The sequence below is a fragment of the Eucalyptus grandis genome, chromosome 11 (genome assembly GCF_016545825.1).
Source record: "Eucalyptus grandis isolate ANBG69807.140 chromosome 11, ASM1654582v1, whole genome shotgun sequence".
Lineage (NCBI taxonomy): Eukaryota > Viridiplantae > Streptophyta > Magnoliopsida > Myrtales > Myrtaceae > Eucalyptus > Eucalyptus grandis.
In genome coordinates this window covers 40,814,116-40,837,568 of record NC_052622.1, presented here as the reverse complement: position 1 = coordinate 40,837,568, position 23,453 = coordinate 40,814,116, and the positions used below count along the sequence as shown (strand labels likewise).

Sequence of the window (23,453 nt, the reverse complement as noted above, 5' to 3'; positions counted from 1 at the left end):
GGGTTTCTCGTCCTCAACCGGCTCGTTGATAACTTCTCATTACATCGTTGGATGGAGCTTTAAGGTTAATGGACAAGCTCAGGGATTTGTTTTGTCTCAGCTTCCTAGACTACTCCATGCGAGAAAGGAGGAGAAATCATACCTACTTGCTATAGGAGTGCCTTTCATGTTGTTGTCTTGTCTGTCAATGTTAATCTTATCTGTGGTTTATCTGATAAGACGAAAGAAAAAATTCGCAGAAGTCCTAGAGGATTGGGAGCACGACTATGGTCCTTACATGTTCAAGTACAAAGATCTGTATATTGCCATAAAGGGGTTCAGAGTATTAGGAGCTGGTGGATTCGGTAGGATTTATAGAGGGGTATTACCCACCTCAAAAACTGAGATTGCACTGAAGAGGGTCTCTCATGAATCAAGGCAAGGGATGAGGGAGTTCATTGCAGAGATTATTAGTATTGGTCGGCTTTGTCATCGGAACATTGTAAGCTTCTCGGTTACTGCTGTCGAAAGGGTGTGCTGCTGTTTGTCTATGACTACATGCTGAATGGAAGCCTAGACAAGTACCTCTATAACCAACCAAAGGTGACCCTCAATTGGAGCCAAAGGTTTAGAGTGATCAAACGTGTTGCATATGGCCTCTCTTATCTCCATGAAGGATGGGGAAAAAGTAGTGATTCACAGGGATATCAAAGCTAGCAATATCTTGTTAGATTCAGAACTAAGTGGGAGGTTAGGAGATTTCAGGCTTGCGAAAATATACAATCATGGCACGGATCCTCAGACCACCCATGTGGTGGGAACCCTTGGATATTTGGCCTTGGAGAACACTCGAACTGCCAGGGCCACTACGAGAACAGATGTTTTTGCATCTGGGGCATTTTTGCTCGAGGTTGCTTGTGGAAGAAGGCCGATTGAGGCTCAGGAGAAGGAGGATGTAATATTGGTGGACTGGGTGTTTTCTTGCTGGGATAAAGGTGACATCCTAAAGGCAAGAGATCCAAATTTAGGAACAGACCTTGTGGCGAAGGATGTAGAGCTAGTGTTGAAACTTGGATTGATGCGCTGCCATTTGGAGCCAACAGCGAGACCAAGAATGCGTCAAGTAGTGCAGTACCTAGAAGGGGATGTCACAATGCAGGAGTTATTATCTCTTGGTAATTTAAAAAGTGGATTGACATTTGCATATCATGAAGGTTTTAGTATGTCTGGCATGTCTTATCCATCTTCTGCCGAAAAGGCATTTTCGGACATCTTCTGTTGCCGACTCTCTCTTCTCCGGTGGAAGATGAGTCTTGGGCTAGGTATATTAAATTGAAAGCACATTTCATAGATCCAAAGTAATTATCAAACTAGTGTTCTTATATGATGGATTTATGAGATGGGCCTGAGTTGGCCCGTCCGCCCAAGTTGGGCATAAAAAGCCCGGCCCACGGGAATAGGGCCCGTGGATGGGGGAAGGTATAAAAGAGAGAGAGAGAGAGAGAGACGCACCCTTTCGCACAATCAACGTACGCTTCTCTCCCGCGCGTTTTCTCTCCCGAAGAACAGTAGGCATACAGCTTCCAATTTCTTCCCTTCAAGGCTTCATCGACCGGATTCTCTTCCTCCATTGACGACGGTGTTTAATCTGTGGCTAACAAGGTACGCTCGACTCCGTGGTGTGCTTTACGATCGGTGATACGTGTTATTCCCGGCTTCGTCTTCCGCATTGATTTAGGGGTTCGATTTAGTGTCGAATCCGGTATTTCGGGATCAGTCATTCCCTACATTGGTATCAGAGCCCTGTTTCACGTCTTTCCCGATCAATTCTGATGTTTTTGATTGATTTTTCGCGAAATCCCTTCGGCCGTACGGAACCGGGCGAAAATCCCGACACCCGAGCGCTTTTCGGCCTTTTTTCTGAAATTTCGTAAGTCGAAATAAAAATATGATGGCACAGGGAGAAAGGGGGCGTCGAGACGAGTTTGGCGGTATGTCGAGCGCCGCCGGAGACGCCGCACGCGCCCACACGCGCGGCCGGAAGGCGCTGCGCGTGGGAGCGACGCGCCCGGAGGCGCTGGTTCGCCCCCGTGCGCGTGTGGCACACGCGCGGTGGCGAACCGGCGGGCGCGCGCTGCCGGCGACGAACCGGCACGCGCGGTCCACGGACCGGAGTGCCGACGGCATGACGTCACCCAACGGCCGAATCGCTGGCCGACGCGTCATCGATGACGTCAGCGATGACGTCGGTTGGCCGGGGCGACCCGACCCGCGAACCGACCCGACCCGACCCGGCCACGAAGGCACGCGCCCGCACGTGTCGATGACGTCTCGCGTGACGTCATTCCCGCACGCGCGAGGCACGTCGCGGCCGGTCCGTGTCAAGCGGTCCGACCGGCCCGTCCGGTCCGACCGGTTCGACCGTCGCGACCGGGTCCGACCGGTCCGACCCGCGCGACCCGTTTACCGTTGACTTGACCGTTGACCGTCCGTTGACTTTGACCGTTGACCCGAAAAAAAAAAAAAAAAAAAAAAAAAAGGAATTTGTTTCTTTTTCAATTATGTCTGTGGGTTGTAGGTAATCCATTTTTATTCTGCATTTGTTGCATGAATCATGGAAATTTATGTATTTTCCATTTTGTTTATTATGGATTATAAGTGATCCATTTTAGTTCTGCATTTGTTGCAGAAACTATGATGCGTAATGCATGGATACTAAATCCCGAGAACGGACGAAGGAAGAGCTAGACTGAAAAGGCTGATGAAAGAGTTAGCTGATTTTCGGTGGCTTGATGGTGATTTAGTATCACATATGGTCAAGGTCAATCGATGATACAGAAATCATCAATAATGGTTATCTTATGCCGGATTTTGAGAAGGTGCCGGCTTTGTTGAACACTCTTCCACCTGAATGGCAAGCAGTGTTAGATCGGCTATGGGAGGTCAACGTGGTCCCGGGTTATAGGAGGTTGGTGGAAGCTTTTGTAAGAGAGTACTATAGGATTGAATTGGCCAAAACTTCAACCCTTAGATTGTGCTCTACGTGGCGCGAGTGAATGCGCCTTGGTGGCGACATGAAAACTCTCCAAAAGTTTTTCCATGGTTGGCAAATGTACCTTCAGTTTTCTCGAGATGTTTTGACCGATAGATTAGAAGGGACATTCCTAATTATTTCTTAGATTAATTATGAGATGTTTTATGGATGTAAATATCTCTTTCCAAGTTGATATTTTTCTTTGTATATATTGCTCAGTGTAATGTATAGTTGTATTATGTGAAAGCACTGTTATTATATTGAATGTTAGATAATATTTGCTTTCTTCATTCGATTGTCTGTGGGTAGTTAGTCAGGTAGTTATAGAAGTTTTTGTAACTTCATAGAATTGATTTTGCATATGACAATCATATTAATGATAGTTTTAAGTTAGGATTTTTGGAGGATGATTGGAAACGTAGTGACCTTTTGATTCTGAAGTCTTACTTAAAATTATTCATTAATATGATGGGTCTATATAAATAGGGATGCATAAATGATAGGCATTAATTATTCGTGCATGTATGTCTGATGTGTTCAGACTGATGATTTCAGCAACTAAGAACGTGATTGCTGATATGAACGGCAACTATTGTGAAATATTGAATATGGAGATTCAATATGTGCTGGAAAAGCAAGAAGTACTAGAAGCTCTTGACCATATTATGGAAGATCTTGAGGGTGTCATGCACCACCTTGAGCTAACAGAGGGACCGCCTAACGGCATTTGAGCTGAGAATAGATATTTGCAATGCTGGTTCTAGCTCATAAAGGGTTTTGAGCTCTAAGCGCAAGCGTATTGATTCGTTCAATATGTGGGAATGCAAAGGATCAAGTCCTTATTGTAAGAAATCAAGAATTAACCAACAAGAGAGAGGAAAGCGTCCTCAAGTGAATAAAATGTCAAGGGTGTGATGTTACAATTGTGACAAGAGAGGTCACTATGCTCGCGATTGTCGTGAGCCAAAGAAGCTATACACCTCTTGTACATTTGAGAACTTTGCTTATGTGTCAAGTTCTGCATTATAGGCTGAATCCAATCCTTTGTGGAATGTAGATTCATGAGCGACAGACCATGTAGCAAAGGATAGAGGATCCTTTGTGGAATTCCGACGAATACCAACTGGAACTTAAGTGTATCTATGTAGGAAATAACTCCAGAGATGAAGTTAAAGGAATTGGCACCGGCCAATTGAATATGCGTGGTGGACGCACCTTATTCCTACACGATGTTCTATATGCTCCGGAGATTCGTCGAAATTTAAATGTCTGTTTTGATGTTGGTTAAGCTTGGTTTTAGAATGAACTTCCATAATAAAGGTGTAGATTTGTATTTAGGTACAAACTACTATGGTTGTGGTCACTTTCTAAATGGTTTTATTGTACTAAATGTTGACTGTGATGATGTCAATACGTTATTCCCTTGTTTCACGTCTTCTATTTTATATGATAATGATGTGAATATAGTGGCATGCTAGACTTGGTCATATGGGCCAACAACATATGAAAAGACTAGCCAAAAATGGCTTATTGGGCAACATTGAAAAGAGCGATTTGCCCATATGTAAGCATTGCCTAGAAGGGAAAATGACAAGGAGACCATTTGGAAAAGATAAAAGAGCTGAATTTCCTCGGCATTTAATCCATTTGGACATCTGTGGTTCAATAAATGTGAGAGGAAGGCAAGGGGCTGTTTGTTTCATCACTTTTATGGATGATTCTACTTGATTCGGATGTGTCTATTTGATTTCTCATAAATCTGAAGCATAAGTTGTTTCAAAAGGTTCATGAACCTGATTGAAAATCAATTAGACAAGAAAATAAAAGTATTTAGATCCGATCAAGGTTGAGAATATTTATCTGATAAGTTCAGAAAATTATGTGATGAAAAGGAATAGAAAGATAGTTGTCTATTCCGTATACTCCTCAACAAAATGGTGTTGCAGAGAGAAGAAACAGAACCTTACTGGAATGGTTAGGTCCATGAAGGCGCATGCTAACTTACCCATCACTTTTTGGAGTGATGTGCTGTTAACTGCTGCCTAAATACTTAACCGGGTGCCTTCCAAATCAGTTAGTTTCACTCCATATGAGTTATGGATATGTAGAAAAACCGGACTTAAGTTTACTTAAGCCATGGGGTTATGCTGTCTATACTCATATGTCCTCTCACAAGTTTGGGAAATTGAGTCCCATATAAAAGTAGAGTATTTTAATGAGATACTCCGAACACTCAAAAGGGTATGTGTTCGTAAGTGAGCAGGAAAGTGGGAGAATAACTGAATTTGAATCACAGGATGTCACATTCTTAGTGGATGAATTTCCTAAGAAGGGCGAAATAGGGGAAGATTACTTCCTATTTGAAACCTTGGATTAAGATTGTGATATTAATGGAGTTCATCCAAGTGGGAGTAATATAAGATGTGATGAATTGAATTCAACACATTCTCAATTGCAACCACCTGATGTGACGACATTATCATTACCTAATCCAAGTGGGAGCATAATGGGGAATGATGTGCTAAGTGTACAATCTCCCATACGGTGAACAAGTCACTAAAGTATTCCCCGTCGATGTTTTGACATTGAAAGGGAAACTTCTATGGTTGCTCCACAAGATGAGGATGAGCCAAGAAATATTAATGAAGCTCTAAATTGCCCTAGTAAGGAGAAATGGATTTATGCAATGAAAGAGGAAAATTAAGTCAATGTAATCAAACCAAGTCTGGGAATTGGTTGATCTGCCAAAAGGACGCAGAGCTATTGGGAACAAATGGGTTCTCAAAATAAAGCAAAAGGTTGATGGCTCAATAGAAAGGCATAAGGCTCGCCTTGTGGCGAAGGGGTATAATCAACAGGAAGGAATTGATTATGAAGATACGTTTTCTCCTGTATTGAGATTTACCTTGATTCGCATAATTACGGCAATAGTGTTTGGTATGGATCTTGAGTTACGTCAAATGGATGTAAAGACTGCTTTCCTCAATGGAGACTTAGAGGATGAAATATATATGGAACAACCTGTTGGTTTCATAGTGAAAGGCCAAGAAGAAAAGGTATGTCGACTTTGGGGGTCGATATATGGCCTTAAACAGTCGTCAAGACAATGATATATACGTTTTCATAATGCCATAATGGCATATGACTTTACAATGATAGATGAGGATCATTGTGTATATATCAAAAGGTCCAAGGATCAATTTGTGATCATATCATTATATGTTGATGATATACTAATTGCCGGAAGCAATATGGAGCTAGTCAATCTTGTCAAAAGTTGGTTGTCTTCCAAATTTTGAATTGAATGATATGGGACTGTAAACCCATTGACGCTCCTATTGCAAAAGGTGAAGGATTGAGCCATGACCTGTGTCCAAGGACTCCACAAGAGAAGGAACAAATGAAACATGTTCCTTATGCTAGTGCTGTTAGAAGCTTGTTGTACGCTATGATGTGTACAAGACCTGACGTATGTTTTGTAGTTGGAATGGTGAGTAGATACTAATCCAATCCAGGTCAAGCACGTTGGAAAGCCGTTAAGTGAATACTGAGGTATCTAAAGTGGACTGCTGATTATATGTTGAGTTATTATAGATAGGATCTGCGACTCTAAGGCTATTCGATGTTGATTGGGAGGAGATTTAAATGAAAGGAAATCTACCTCTAGGTTTGTTTACTTACCGAATAATGGCACCATGTGTTGGAGCAGTAAGAAACAAAAGTATATAGCCTTGTCCACGATGGAATTGAGTTCGTGGCATTATCGCAGCATATAAGAAGATGTTTGGCTTAAGGGATTTTTTGGATCATTTAGGTGTTATTGGAAGTGCTGCAGATTCATTGTTGGTTAACTGTGATAGCCAAGCAGCAAAAGTGTACACCAAAGATCCAAAATATCATGACAAGACCGAACATATAGATACCAAGTAGAATCTTGTCAAGGATATGGTTGCACGAAAGATGTGAACTTAGAGTACATACTACGCATGGAATGGTAGCAGATCCTATGACAAAGCCAATACCTAGAGATGTGTTTTGTGGCCATGTGAAATCTCTAGGATTGCGTAGAGGATGATGTACTGAATATTGTAATTTCCCTAAGAGTTCACATTTGATGAATTTGTGTTTTCATCATTAATGCCTATGAATCTTTGTTTGATCTTTATGCATCTTAATGCTTAGTGCATTACTTTAAGTTAGGAAGTATGTCGGACAGATATAAGATTAGCCCACTCACACGGGTAATCGCCTCTATTTACTATGTGATAAATAGAGATGAGACTGTTTTTAAGCTTATTATCTAGGTGATAATCGAGAGCTCAAGCTTAAAACACGTATGTCGCCTTAACTAGGTGTTAAGATGATGACATAATACTTACTATGTCCGAAAGTAAAATACCCCACATATTTTACTTTATCTCGTCTATGATGCCGAGATGAGTTCTGATGAATTTAGTGAATGAGTAGATACGTGAACTCAAGTTAGACATTGGGTATGTCTGAACTATCATCTGTACGGTATTGAAAGGTGTAGACATACGCTCCATGGGAAAGGAGTTAATACCGTAATACGTATTTCATACTACGTATGCATGAGACGACCAATAAGAGTGGCAAAAGTTTGATCTCAACTTTTATGTCGTGTGAGACTCTTGAGGAAGAGAGTTCCTCAAATTTCTTAGTCCCCTCATAACTCTTACTTATTCTCAAGATTTCTATTTAGTGTTTGCTATCTTAGGATGTTGCCAATGGTCATGAGTTTGATTCGATCTAATGGGACATTTCTAGAAAAGCAAGCTGAACTGAAATTGAGAGTTTGAAGGAAAGAGGAAGACCGATTTTGGAGAATCACATTGTAGTTTTGTATTCACCGGTTAACCAATTATGACTGTCTTTGTGATAATCATAATTGTGAATACAATATATATATATCATTATTTAAAAGAGATCAAGAGAGATATAAATGTGATCGATCGATCTAGGGTACTGCATACTAAATCTACTCAGGAAGTGATGCCCATTATGAGCTGCTATGTATTCCTAACAGATGTATGGCAACGAGCTCTCAAAGTATGCTGGTCGCACGGATTATTCACCGGTATGAATGTTGAAAAGAGGAAAAGAGAATTCTGTTTGGCCCACCATGTTAAGAGAAAGTCTATGATGGATTTTTCTCTGATGAGGCTGAGTAGGGCCTGTCCGCCCATGTTGGTTTTGTACTACCATGTGCGAGTGGGAGATGATGGATTTATGAGATGGGCCTGAGTTGGCCCGTCCGCCCAAGTTGGGCCCAAAAAGCCCGGCCCACGGGAATAGGGCCCGTGGATGGGGGAAGGTATAAAAGAGAGAGAGAGAGAGAGAGAGAGACGCACCCTTTGGCACAATCAACGTACGCTTCTCTCCCGCACGTTTTCTCTCCCGAAGAACAGTAGGCATACGGCTTCCAATTTCTTCCCTTCAAGGCTTCATCGACCGGATTCTCTTCCTCCATTGACGACGGTGTTTAATCTGTGCTAACAAGGTACGCTCGACTCCGTGGTGTGCTACGATCGGTGATACGTGTTATTCCCGGGCTTCGTCTTCCGCATTGATTTAGGGGTTCGATTTAGTGTCGAATCCGGTATTTCGGGGATCAGTCATTCCCAACATTATACATCAAGTATTTGTAGTTTGCGACTCTGTCAGTATACGTGAACTGTAATTTTGAGATTTTATGGATCTGACCATTTTCTGCAGTATCTTAACTTGTTCTTGGGAATGTCTGCATTAGCATAATTGCCTTCTCTTTCGGTTTCCATTATAAGAGCAAGTCCAACTTTTTTTACAAGGATTATTATCTGTTTGTTTGAATCCTTGCACGATTTAACGGCAGGTCCATACAATAAAAAAATTCAACGAGTTAATGGTGCATATATAGTGACCCAAGTCTGGGCACTGATAATTGAAATTGCATTAGATTCAAGTTGATCCTAGGAGATCAAAGGATATCTTCTAAGTAGTGCATTCAGCGAAATTCTCCAGTTTCTGGACATATTCTTCGTGATTGTCCTGGCGGTTTCTTCCCCGGCAAACTTTGCACATGCTTGCTGTGATGACCTAAGCGGCGGTCCTTGGACAAGCGCGCAAGGAAGGGGGTCCCTCTCTTGTCCCACATCGCTTGGGGAGGGAGTCTTGAGCTAGCTTATCTAACTATATATACGCGTTTTCTTGAGGTAGTATGGGCTGCCCCGAGAGGAACAAAACCGTGAGGACTTAGTGCTTCCGACCGCATGTGAGGCAACAGTGAAGACGATGTGCTAGGGCTAGTTTGTAAGGCTTAGGTCTCTCTAATTTGTGTGAAAAGCGGACAATATGTGTACAATGGAGACACCCGTGAGGGTGGAGGTTGCCACGTGCAAGCTCCAAAGTGGACAATATTATGGCTTGGGAGAGGACGGGCCAGTGGGCCGCGCCTCTGCCCCTACGTCATGCGTTTTAAAGCCGTGAGGACTCAGTGTCCAAAGCGAATAATATTACACAGTGGGGCCCTGGTCGTTACAAATGGTATCAAAGCTGACTCCCGACCGCGTGTGGGGCCACAGCAAGAATGCTGTTCTGACTCCCGACCTCGGGGCCACAACAAGGACATTGTTTTGTTAAGAGGTGGAGAGTGTGACGGCCCGAGCGGCGGTCCTTGGACGTGCGCGCAAGGAAGGGGTCCCTCTCTTGTCCCACATCGCCTAGGGAGGGAGTCATGGGCTAGCTTATAAGGCTTGGGTCTCTCTAACTGTATATACGCGTTTTCTTGAGATAGTATGGGCTGCCCCGAGATAAACAAATCGTGAGGACTTAGTGTCCAAAGCGGACAATATATGTACAGTGGAGACCCGGGATGTTACAAGCTATCACACCCCAAAACTACAAAGAATGGGGATGACACGGCCGTCCATCCTTACAAAGGACGCAGCCTCAAACCATATATATACATATCAGATAAACCAACGGATTGGTTGCAACATCAGAGTTTCTACAATCCACCAAAAAGAGATATACGTTTAAAACTCAGACAATCCAACCACTAGTAAGGATCATGTGCACCACTTTCTTAAACCATACCAAAAAACAAAATAGAACTCCCCAAAAGTTTCCCACCGACGGCGCACTCGGTCTATTCGCCACTAACTGAGGAACCTAAAAAGATCAAAGGAGGAGTGGAATGAGCAACAACAGCTAAGTGAGTAGTATATATCTTCTAAGCAGATCGAACAACCACTATGCATGTATATAAAGCAATACCAAACTTCATAACGCCAACTCAATATGTAAAATACATATCAAATCATATAAGAGTTATTTCTTATTATCAAGGCTTTATACTAATATGGAAAATCCATTTAAATCGCCATCAAAAGTCAAGTATTAATGGTCTAATCCATTGAATAATCTCCATCAAAAACATATATTTGATGGTTTATCCATTGATTCATCTCATATCAAACACATGCCAATGGTCCATTCATCGACTAATCTTTTGCTCAATAACTAACCATGGTCACGACACGACGCCTTGTGACAAGGTGACCAAGATTCTCCTCTTGGCAAGGTCTCCACCTACAAAGCCGGTGGCTGGGCCCAGAAGGATATCCTAAACCTGGTATGCATACCCCAAAAACCCCTCACTGGGTTCATAGTCATATTGAGCATAAATAACCATCATCCAATACTAGAAATCCAATCCAGAAATTAATATCTTAAACCAAATGAATAACATTTTACAACATAACCCATCATCTGTTTCATATCCATTTCTCAAATCATCATAAACCTTTCCAAAAATCAGTCGCAAGGAAATTTCATATATATTTCTCTACAAACCTTGTATAACATACTTTTCAAAGATTCACAATCAACCAAAGGGTAGCAATTGCTCGATCTAGCTTTTATGCAATAAAAATGCTCTTCTCAATTCAATATATATACATATATATATACTTCAAGACATGATTTTACAAAACCAAAGAAGATATAGTACCACTCACCTTGTCGTTTACGACCAAACGACGAACGATACCTATATCGTCGAACTCACGGCCCTATCAAATAACCGAAGAATAATGTTAAAATCTAATAAAATTCTATCTCAACTACAAAATGACTAAATTATGCCTTAACTCTAACAAACGGACTTCTATGCGCTAATAAATCGCATAACCAAGGCGATTGTTCAAGCCATTCGCAACACGGAGTTTAAGCGGAAAACTTGATCGTGCCTTAACTTTCTCCTCCGAACCCCGATCTGAATATATTTATAGTCAATAGAGAACCCTTGACATATATTACAAAAATCCCAACTTGACCGTCCCAAAATCAAGCCGAAAAAAAAGACAAAATACGGCCCAAAGCTACTGGACGCGTATTGTTCACTGCACGCAGGAAACTTTGAAATTCTGTTTCGGACAAATCATAAGCTCAAATCATGATCCGTAAAATCTCACGGCTCCACAACACCCTAAACTACCATTCCTACAAAAATACGCAGCTCAACGACTCCAAAATCGGACTTCGCAGCTCGATTTTCCAAAAATTCCGAATTTGAGCCCTAAACCCAAAAATTACTTCAATTGGACGAACAAGGGGCCTAATCTCTTACCAGATGATGTGTTATGGAGTCGAGTCGGCAGCGAGGCATCTAAGAGCGTGCACGTGCCAAAACCCCTTTCCTTTCTTCCCCCTTTCTCTTCTTCTTCTTCTTCTTCTTCTTCTTCTTCTTCTTCTTCTTTTCTTTCTTTTCTTTCTGGTTGAGGACCCCTCAGCTTCTATTTAACCGACCCCTCTCTCCTCTCATTTTTGCTTATTGACTTTTCAACTTCTTTTTCTGTTTGTTCTTTTGGGGCCCACTAACCTAATATTACACTTGCGATATCAGCAGTTTCACATACAATGGTTTCTAGTCGGTGAATCCTAGCCTAGATGATTTGGCTGCATCACAGGCAATGGCCTCCTAGAGTTAACCACACAACCAAACAGAAGCAGAGTCATGCCTTCTACCCTTACCCCATCGAGTTCAAGAACTCATTCAGTGGATCTGTCTACTCTTTCTCCATGGAGATCGTCTTCACTATGATTTACGAGTATCCCCCTCTGGGTGGCTGGGGTTCACTTTCGGGTTAGCTCCTTGTAGAGAATTTCCTAGAGCTCTGTCTTGTTATTATGTCGGCCTCTCCAACAAAACCAACAATAGCTTCGCCACGAACGACATTGTACAGTAGAATTTGACACAATCCAAAACCATGAATTCTATGATGTCAATGATAACCACATTGGGATCGATGTCAGTGGACCGACCTCCCTAAAATCTATGCAGTAAGTCCCGGTCACAAACTTGAGCCTGATGAGTGGTGAAGCCAGGCAAGTCTGGGTGGATTATGATGGCCCACAAAAGCAAATCAATGTCACATTAGCACCTTTCATTGTTGAGAAACCAAAGACTCCCCTTTAATCACCATGCATTGATCTTTTGCCCATCATGGAGGAGACAATGTACGTAGGGTTCTCATCCTCAACCAGCTCGTTAGCGACTTCTCATTACATCCCTGGATGGAGGTTTTATGTAAATGGACAAACTCAGAGACTGGTTTTGTCTCAGCTTGCTAGACTACCCCATGTGAGAAAGGAGGGGAAAACCTATCTGCTGACTACTGGAGTGCATTTGATGTTGCCGTCCTGTCAATGCTAATCTTAATTGTCGTTGATCTGATAAGATGAAAGAGAAAATTTGGGTGTTTCGGACTTGGAGCGTGACTACAATCCTCATAGGTTCATGTACAAAAATATCTGTGCTGCCACAAAAGGATTCAGTGGACCAGGAGCTATGACGAGCTGCTGGATTTGGCAGGGTGTATAGAGGGGTATTACCCACTTCAAGAACTGAGACTGCAGTGAAGAGGATTTCTCATGAATTGAGGCAAGGAAAGAGAGAATTTATTGCTGAGATCATGAGTACTGGCCATTTTCGTCGCTGGAACATTGTGACGCTTCTCAGTTGTTGCCGCATTGAAAGGCGAGTTGCTGTAGGTGTATGACTACATGCCCAGTGGAAGCTTGGACAGGTACCAGTATAACGAACCAAAGGTCAACCCCAAAGATTTAGAGGGATTAAAGGTGTTGCCCATGGCCTCTATTAGCTCTAAGAAGGATGAGAGCAAGAAGTGACTCATAGGGATGTCAAAGCAGGCCATCTTTGTCGCTGGCCTCTATTATATTTTCAAAAATTTATGATTCTGGAGAAAAAAATATACTTAACTTACTCTAAATAACTTAGTTTCTCATTCAATATTTTCCATCTTATATTTTATTTTTACAAACTCATGTACATAATGACCAATGTTTTTCTTTCTTGTTCCAGACAATCGGTGGTATGCTTTCCTATTGTTATCATTAACAACCAAATTTAACATGTACCTGAATTTAAAATAAAGATAAATAGATTATGTTAGATTTCGATAAGTTGAGATCCCATTCTTGAAGAAAAAAGAGCAATGCTATGGTAACGGTCCCTTTTATTTTTGAAAATCACGAAGATATGTGGACCACCAATTTCTTTCGCAAGTCAATGGCAACTGGTTGGACTTAGGAAGGACTCTAAATATGTACTTTATAAAATTTCATTACCTTAGTTGCGTGCAAGTTTAATGTGAAAACCATCGTTAAATGAGTGATTAATTTCATATAATCATGAGTTTATGAGGTGGTGGCTTATGGTATCATAAAAACATATTAGTGGAAGCTTTTACTATTTTAATTTCTTTAATCTTATGAAGAAATAGATAGACATATAAAGTAGATGGAAAATATTGAATAAAAGCCTGAGTTATTTTAAAGAAAGGTAAAATATATTTGCTCTTGAGCGTCCTATGTCCTTCCCCGAAAATGCCATGGTAACGGTCGCCGTTGTTTTTGAGAATGACGGATACTTGTAGACCACAAATTTCTTTAACAAGTCCATGGCAATCGGTTGCATTCGTGGATAAGTCAAACTAGGTATTTAATGAAGATATCTTAATTTTGAATTTTGACTTTCCTAAGTACGGATACTGACTTTCTCAATTTAGAAGATATCTTAGTAATATTTTTTCAAAAATAATATTTTTCATTTTAAAAAATAATAGTTTTTAAAAGATTATACTTTAGATTTGACAGGAAAGTAAAAGACTACTTTTGACTTTTGATGATTCTAAACAAACAATTGGTGGTGATTGGTTTTAGGATAGATGGGTTTCATACCAAGAACATATGACTTATCTTTAGAGTCAGTTTTAAGATTTAGAAATCAAGAATTGAACCGATTGACTCTAGAAAGAGCATGTTGGAAGATCAACTTCAAAACCAGCCTACTTATTTTTGATGTTTCATTTTTGTTTACAGCAAAAACATGAAGTATAATAACGTTGATGATATTTCACATATCATGTTGACTTTAATGAGAAATGAAAAAGTGTTTAAGAGACTCAACTTAAGATTTGGTTTTAACTCACAAGGCCAATTCTCGGGTAGCACCGACCGATTCACTATATAAAATTGAGAACCAACCTAATGAATGCTGGCTCGCAAATTTTTACTTAAAGATCGAATCGGTCCTGGGTGAAACCAACCTTCTGGTTTAGCTCTAGGCCAAATTGGCCCGGTGGCTTACTCTTATAAAAAGCCTTATTTTAAATTAACTATAAATTGCATAACCAAAAGAAAAAAAAAACATCCATAGTAAGCATTTCATATGCCATCAATATATATTTCACGTTTAGAACGAGCAGTGTCTTGTTTTTAAAGAGATCATGTGCATCACGTATTATTGTTTTTATCTATCTTCCACCCTTGAATTAGGGAGGTTTTTGTTTTTTGTTTTTTGGTCGAAGAATTAGGGTAGTTGGAATGCCATGACAAGTCAATAAATTAGCTAGAAATAAGATTAATTAAAGCTATCATAGCATGCTAATAAACAAGCTTTTTATCCTCAAGAGGCAATGGTTATAATTTTCTGAAAAATTTAAGCTCTATTTAATGTTTCCAATGTCTTTCAGTATACACATAAAGCGCATTGAAAAATAAGAAACAAGGCAATATAACAATGAATAAGTTATATTCAAATACATTTGGCTTTGCATATACTATTAAGATATTTATTATGACAACTTTCATAGTGCATTTGAAATAAGATTTATCAGTCTAGTTTGTAACAATCCTGTCCGACGAAGGCAAGGAGTAATCGCTAGGGCCTTAGGGTTTAGACAAGGAGGGGCTCATGGCAGACTTCTAGCATGACAAGGGGAAATAAGTGAACCGAATTATGCATTGAATAAGGGAAAAGTGATTTTGAGATATATATGTGAAAAATTGGAATTAACTAATGGCGGTAATGCTTAACTTCGTAGCCCCAAAGTTAAACGTGCTCTGATGGGAGTATTCACAATATGGGTGGCCTCTTGTGAATGTGCTGACTTGTACGTTAAAGGACAAAATCGTGAGACTCGGTATAAGACGGGCCAAAACGAATAATACCTCAGTGAGCTAATTCAGGGTGTCACATAATCTCTTTATTAATGAATCATCAGATACCTTGAACTTTTTTTATTTTATTTTTTAGAATTGATGGTGATTTCCGTTCATAAATTTTGGTTGTAAAAATTTATGTTTCATGCTCTTCAGGATAAATATCAATTTAATGAATTTTCCTCATCTCCACCCTCGTACTATCTCTAATAATTTCCTTTTCTCTTCATCAACAATCCTCAAATAATTGATACAATGTTCGCCACTTTGCAATCGTAATTTGGGATGTTGGAAAGTAAGGAACGCCCAGGCGAGGGCGCGGGCAATTCGTAAGTGCACTCCAACCCGGTGGATTGGAGTGTAATATCTTAGTTTCTAAATCACTCTTTTCGTCCATAAATTCGATTATGAGAAGATAGTAATTGAATGGCTCATATGTATCCAATTGCCATGTGGACCTAACTTTGGAATTTCGACCCAGTTCCAATGACTAAGTATGCTCGCACAAGGAGAGAATTGACTTACAAGTTTTTGCTATCTCCCGTCCTCGGTTGAGATTTTTTCTGTTTCATTAACACAACTCTTTTTTTTTTCTTTTCTATATACCATTCTTTCTTACAAGGGGCCACATGCGTGAAATAAAACAGAACCTGGCTCTCATAACATATGAGGAAGTTCAATTCAAAAGTTATAGCCAATGCATGAAAAAAAGACTACATGTATATTGTCACGCCTTGAACTTCGAGCACGCGCACATCCCTCAATGGTCGACTAAAATGCGATGTTTCCAGAACGCGTCGCCGACCCAATCGATTTATGTGCATGTGTAAGCGAATTAAACAATCTCCATACACCAAACAAACATGGGATAGAAAAGCAGAACAACCAATTTTCAGAAAACTTATCTTATAAGCAAACTGGGTTTATATACACAAGAGTCCAAGCCAAAAAGGAGCTACTAAGCTATCTAAACTTCAGGCTCTACAGCCATGGGCTTCGAGTCCACCACAACACCATCAGGAGTGTCGAGATCCATGAAATACATTGCTTCCCACTCCCCGGTCCCGACGGGAGGCCTGTCGAAACCTAGCAGGGGACCCTCCTGACCCCCATGAGGAAAGCCAATGAACCATGTCATGAATCGGTGAGGTACTAATTGAGGTAGGCCCTCATCGACCCATACCATGAACTCAACTAGCTCTCGGGTCAGGGTGGTCCCGGGAATAAGGAAGAAGGTATGTTCAAAATCCATCACCTGCGGGACCCTATAACGTACTTGTCGTACCTCCATCTAGGGACTTGAAAATTGTAAACCACGACGGGGTGAGACAAGGTCTCAGTGAGTCTACACCCTAAACCCCAATTAGGAAGATGATTCACCTAGAGGTAGCCTATACACACATCATAGAAGACTTACCTCGTCTCAGCACCTCCCTGCATGCTATTACAACTCATGTACATATGCATACCACAAACATATTGAACAACTGGAACATTGCACATCAATCATCAAATACTTACAGGAGTCCTGATTATAAGGCCAAATCATTATGACACGTCTTATTCCGTGCCATACAATTTTGTCTCATAATCAGGCGTGACTATTTCACTCATTCACATGTGTTCCAGTTCTTATGACCCATTGATCTTATTCAACTCAACAGTTGGCAGTCCTCCGGCATAACCAGGAGTTGTCTTGCCCCATCAAGCACGGCAACGTTGACCTCTAGACAGCATTCTCGAAGGAGCATCAGTCTGGCCTCTACTGCGATCCAGCATCCGTTGATGTGGGGCATTCCATATAGGAGCATCGTCCACCCAACTTTCATCAGGTGATGGGTTTTCATAGCGATCATATGCACATCCCATCTTGGCCAAGGATATTGTGCTTTGCACTCAAATGCCTCAATTTCAAGTAATGTACTTGGCTTATTTTCTTCATATTAAAAACACCCGGTAAAATAGGTGTGCGTGGACACACGGTCAAATCGAACCATAAAGCGTCTTATTCTCCCATTTCAAAATTCCAAGATTTTATATAGTACTTAAAACCTTTTCGGCATAAAAAAACCGACACCTGGTATTTTTCTAATAAAATTTCATATTTTGAAATAATAAATAAAAAATCATCAATCGGCATCCAATTGCACAAATTAGTGATCAATTACACAAACCAACTACACCACGATGATCGGCACAAAATTCGACGACCGGCACAAAATTCCGACGACCGGCTATCCTAGTATAATTTTCACTAATTAATAAATAATTAAATAAATTGCATTTAAATAAATAAATTGCAAAATAATTAAATTAAATCACTAATTAATCTACTTAAGCTAATCTAAGCACCTAATTGAACTTAATTCACTAACCTAGCTAGGATAAATACATTACACTAATTAAACTAATCATCTAAGCTATCTAACCGCCTAATTAATCTAACTAATTAACTAAATAACTAATTACACTATCTAAATTAACCCTTAATCCTATCTAGGCTTAAACTAATCCACTAGTTAGTCACTAATCCACCTTTAAGTGTAAGTAGCATCATAATTGGAAATTAGGAGATAAACTCATCGGATTAGCGAATAAACTGGTTCACGGCGACAATGGTGTGACGATGACCACAACTCAGGTCTACGGTGATGCCAAGGGAGGCTCAGAAATGGCTGAAAAAGCCCAACAAACCTCATAGTTTGTTGCTGGGCTTCGCTTCTATGGAGGCCTGCTTGCCGTGAGACTTAGCTCGACTGGATGGATGGAACAGCAAGGGAAAGGCAGGACAGTTCGATGGCGTGGACAGGGGCAGATGGCGGTGGCTCGGGCGACTGGCTGGCAACAACTGAGGTGGTGATGGGCGATTAGGCGTCACAGCTTGGTGGGACGCAACGAACGCAAGGCGGACAGAGTCAAGCTCGTGGACGATGGCGGCGGGCGGCTCGGTGGCTCGAACGGGCGGCGAGGGGCCTGGCGGTGGTTCGCGGACTACTAGGCGTTCGAAGGGGCTAGGCTAGCTGCTTGCTCTGGAAATGGAGGTTTCGGCTAATGAACATGAAGAGGAAGCTGAGGAAGAAGAAGATGGAGTTGCTGCTGGGAATAAGGGGGACAAGAGGCCTCAAAGTCAAGCTTAAATATCTCAAATACTCAAGTGCAAGGCCCCACAAGCTTCAACCTCATCCAGCAGCCATTTTCCCCTCCCAATCTTCTCAAACAAGCCAAAGATGGAGTCCAAATGTTGCAGCCCCCATGGCCCTACGAATTTCACCCATCACCCTTCAATTTCTTCACAAATCTTCACCAATTCAATCCAATTTGGTGGCCAAAGTACCATGATAGCAGCCCACACAAGTTTTCTTGCAATCCCTTCACCAATTAGCTCACTTTAGAGGCCAAAAATCCACTCAATTTGGCCCCTTTGAATTTCTTGAATTTAAATTGCCCAATTTTGAATTTTCACCAAAAATCTGGGCTTGTTGAAAATTCTTCAAAGGATGAGTCAACGTCATAAAAATAAATTGTGATATGCTAGAACTTTCGATTCCGAAACTAGATTCAATTTTTGTGGTTAATTTCAACCTGGACGCGATTTTAGCGTGACCTAACCTACTGGATAGCTTTTAGGAATTTTTAGTGCGTTTGACCAGTGGTCGATTATTTTCGATCCACATTGTGCATCTTCAACTCATTGGCAATTCTCGATTATTGTAAAAATCTCAAGGTTTCAATTACAAGCATATGGTACGAAAATTGACAAAAAAATCGATTTAGTGCTATTCGACGAATTTTGCAATTAAGTGGAATCACCCACACTTTAATTATATGCCTATGTTGAATCGACCTATCTCCGGTCTCTAATCGATTTTAACGGGGTTGTATTGACCCTTACAGATCAGCACGGTCGAGCAGTCGATTTCTAGTCGATTTCTCAAGTTGATTGTATTTATATCCCTTAACGGCTTCACCTGATAGAGTAGTTATCTCGTGAGTGATTAACTTAGAGAGAAAGGACAATTGGCATGTCGATGAAAAGCCCATTTCATAAAATCAAGATAGGGTTGGAAATCAGGATGTCACATATATAAATAACATATAAATTTCGTAGATGAGTGATGTTGGATTCTTTAATCGAACCCAAAATACTAATAAAACAATGGCCAATGTAGCATAAATTGTCTATTAGACCTCTAGAATATCCTAGGTTTAAATAACTTATTAGAGTATATTGAATATAAACATGATGCTAGACTTAGGCCACCACAAATGCCATTACTTTTGTACATAAATTACTTCAGTGCCAAAACTTTTTGGTTGATAACTTGAGTGGAATTTTGATAAAAAAAAAAATCATTCACTTTAGTGTCATCACATGATTTGTGATCGGAAAATCCAGCAACATTTTGATATAAACCAATCAGTGTGGCTCACTGGTAGAAATAGTGCAAAATGACGTCATTTCAAACTTTCGTTTGTCTCAAATTAAAGAATTGGGCCTAAATCCAAACTATTCTTCAAAACCTAACGCTAGATATAAGAATTGGGTCAAAATTAAATTTGTTGTCTGTGTTTTGAATGACTTGAATTTCTCTTCTTTACCATCCTTGCCTACTATCAAAAGCTGTTGATGCTGAGATTTGGAAGCTAAAGAAATTAATACGTTTGAGGAACAATTTGGAAGAAGTAAATTCTTTAATTTCTTTTCTCCCATTACTAGCGAAATTGCACGCATGTGTATTAAAAGAAGGAAGATCAAAAATTATATTTGCGTGCAGAGAGTGCTAAAAGTGAAAATTAATTTGGGAAAAAAATAAATGGTAGACAGATGACAAATTCAAAGTGATTTTAGGGAAATAAGATATTTGATCTATTTTATAATACCATATTATCATAACACATCTAATCTACATGCCATTTTATGTATATCTTAGTGATAATTTGATATTGAAATCAATCATGGAGATGTACAAAGAAAAAAAATACCTTTATGATATAGAGAACTCCATGTATTTATTAAAACAAACTTTAAAGCTGCGGGCTTTGTTTTTTTGTCATGTAGAATATGAGTGGGGAGGGCGACCGTTATTAACTTTGGCATCACCATAAGGGTTAATCTGTTACAGAAAACTTTATAAGGGCTCACTGAAAGTCATAAAGTTTTGAAGTTGAATTAGAGTGGTTGAAAATGGGCCACAGCCTCTCCATTATTTTTGGATGAATAAAGATGCACCACCACCGATCCTGGCCTTTGCAAGCGGCCGCAACACGTGCTGTCACTTCGCAGTCGTCCACCTCCATCGTCCACCTCCGTCACATGTCTCTTACCCTCACTTAGGTCTGATCTAAGTAAGCCATCTCCATCTTTCTATCTACGTCTTTTTCCTCATCTCAGTCTTCATTGCCTCCCTTTTTCCTCGACTGTGGATCCTCCTTGCTTCCTACATCAATGACGTGCCTGGCCACCTCGATTTGAGGCCGACCAAAGTGCTTGATCAAGTAAAAGCTCAATTCACGGTAGTAAAAACTCATTGGTTCCAAATAGTAACTAAAGTTCAATAGAGGGTGACCAATGACCAATTAAATTATTAAATTTGGCTTCAAATCGAAAGCAAATTAATTCTAATATGTTTTGAAACCTCAAGGACTTTTTTTTTTAATTTGAATTACTAATGTTGCACAAACAATATGTTGGAAATAACAGGGAAATTGTATAAAACTTTATTAAATCAGAACAACTAGCTCAGTTTCTTGAAGCCATGCTTACTAGCTAACTGAAACTAAATATCGGGTTTTAATGGAGATGACTAGAGTGTGTGAGAAGATTATTTTTTTTATAAAAAAACATAGGAAATATCACTAGAATACTTTATAAAAAGGAAAAGATGAATATTGGAATGAAAAATTTAGTTTAATTCAAAATTCAAATTCTTACTTAGGTAGAATCAATTTAATTTGGTCTGCTAAGTATGACTTTTCATCTTCAAATCTTCAGCGTGAAAAGGTTCCATCTTCAAAGATGACCAAAGATGACTCGTCTATTGTTCATTGTTATCTTTTCTGATGTGTTGCTATGATTTCATTATCATCTATCATTGATCTTCTTAAGTTATTAAATGAACCGTTCCTTTATACTTCTGATCTTCATCCACATGGATCTCTAACTATCTTGACTAGCACGCTACTCAAGACGTGATTTAGACCTGCTCTAGATTCCCTAGTGACGGTTATCTTTGGTTGAGGATCTACCTTAACTCAATATTTAACTTTGGCACATACTTCAAGATGTCTCGTACTTTACTTGAATTCTGCTCACTTGGAAACTCATGATCGGTGAACTCCTAGTAATTAGACATTCTATCAATGGGCCTTGTGGGTCAATTATATTATCATAGCTTGGTTTCGGCCGTTAGCTTCTCTACGTTTGGGCTCAAATTTGGGACTTGGGGTTAATACAAACTATTTAGTCCACCCTGGGCATATGAGACCATCAAAGCAACAGAATATGTTTTCAACATAAACATATCATCAAATCCTGGCATACGGCAAATAAAAAGTTATTGTTTGCCCGCTTGTCACCATTAAGTACACAAACATGAGGATAATCCATTCCATAGAGGTTTTTCTTAGTAATCACGCATATTCAATTGGTATTAAAATTTAGCAAAGACCATTGTGTTCGGAGGCAGTTAGACCTAACTTTACTTAAATGTCTACATCAATGAATTATGGGTCAACTTAAATAATATTAACTATTCACATCACACTCAAATTTCCAATATGAGAGATCTCTTATACAACTCATATGTGTACATGCACAAACTTGTTAGATGCATTCTTTCTCAATCTAAGTATCATTCTATATTAATATATCAATTTGGATTTGCATTACAATAAGTTCTGAGTCAAGTTTACATTGCCTCAAATCTCTAATATGGGATCTTTCACACATGCAACTTAACACACCAAATTCGTTCTCTAAGATAGAATTATTAGGCTTTACTCCTACATGTACTAAGGGTGTGTTTGGTAACATTTCTTTTTTGAGGATTATAAATAGTTCTTTTCTATTTCTATTCCATGGATTTCTATTCCCTGGATTAGTTTCTGAGTAAAACATGTTTAGTAATTGTACAAAATTTTTATTCCTAGAATAGAAAAAAAGAACAAGAATGTCTTTGGTACGACCCACAATTTTTTCTATGATGTAGAATTTCTTTCAATTTTTTGGTAAGTTTTTGAGATTATTTATTTATTTATTTTTCTCTCTTCTTCTTTCTCCTCTAGCCAATTGTTGGGCGGCGACCGGCAAACGGTGACTGACAGTGGTGATAGGGGCGGCAATTGGTGGTGACGATGGGCGACGAGTCTCTACTGACTGATTATAAGAGGAAGAAGAAGAAAAGAAAAACAAAGAAAAGAAATAAAAAACTTGTTTTTAGAAATTATTTCTGGGAACAAGAAGTTACTTTTTTCTATTTTTATTTCTATTTCAAATCTATTCTTTGCCCACTTTTTTTATTTTAGAGAATAGAAAAATTAACTGAAGATATTAAACAAATCTCTATTTTTTTTATTTTTATTTCAAGGAACAAAAGAACAAAATGACAGAAAAATTGGAATGTTGCCATACAGATCCTAATACCATGGAAGAGTCATTCATGATATTAAACCCTCGGCTGAAAATTGTGGGGGCATTGTCCTTCCCTCCATCCTCATCTTGTTGTGATGCTTCCTCGGCCACAGTTTCGCATCGGATGCCATTGGTAATTGACTCGTCCATTACCTACCCGAGACGGCAAAACATCATAAATTCGCGTGAGTGGACGTCTTGGTCTACTTCAGCCATTCGCTGAAATGGCGCAAATGGCGTACAAAGACGGGCAAATTACAAAACTTTACGTTACTGACAAGACTT

General features: G+C 39.8%; 1 pseudogene; it reads left to right on the top strand.

Moving 5' to 3' along the window:
* The first annotated feature begins 336 nt into the window (after positions 1-336).
* On the top strand, positions 337-13,204 carry LOC104427883 (annotated as a pseudogene).
* Positions 13,205-23,453: the final 10,249 nt, after the last annotated feature.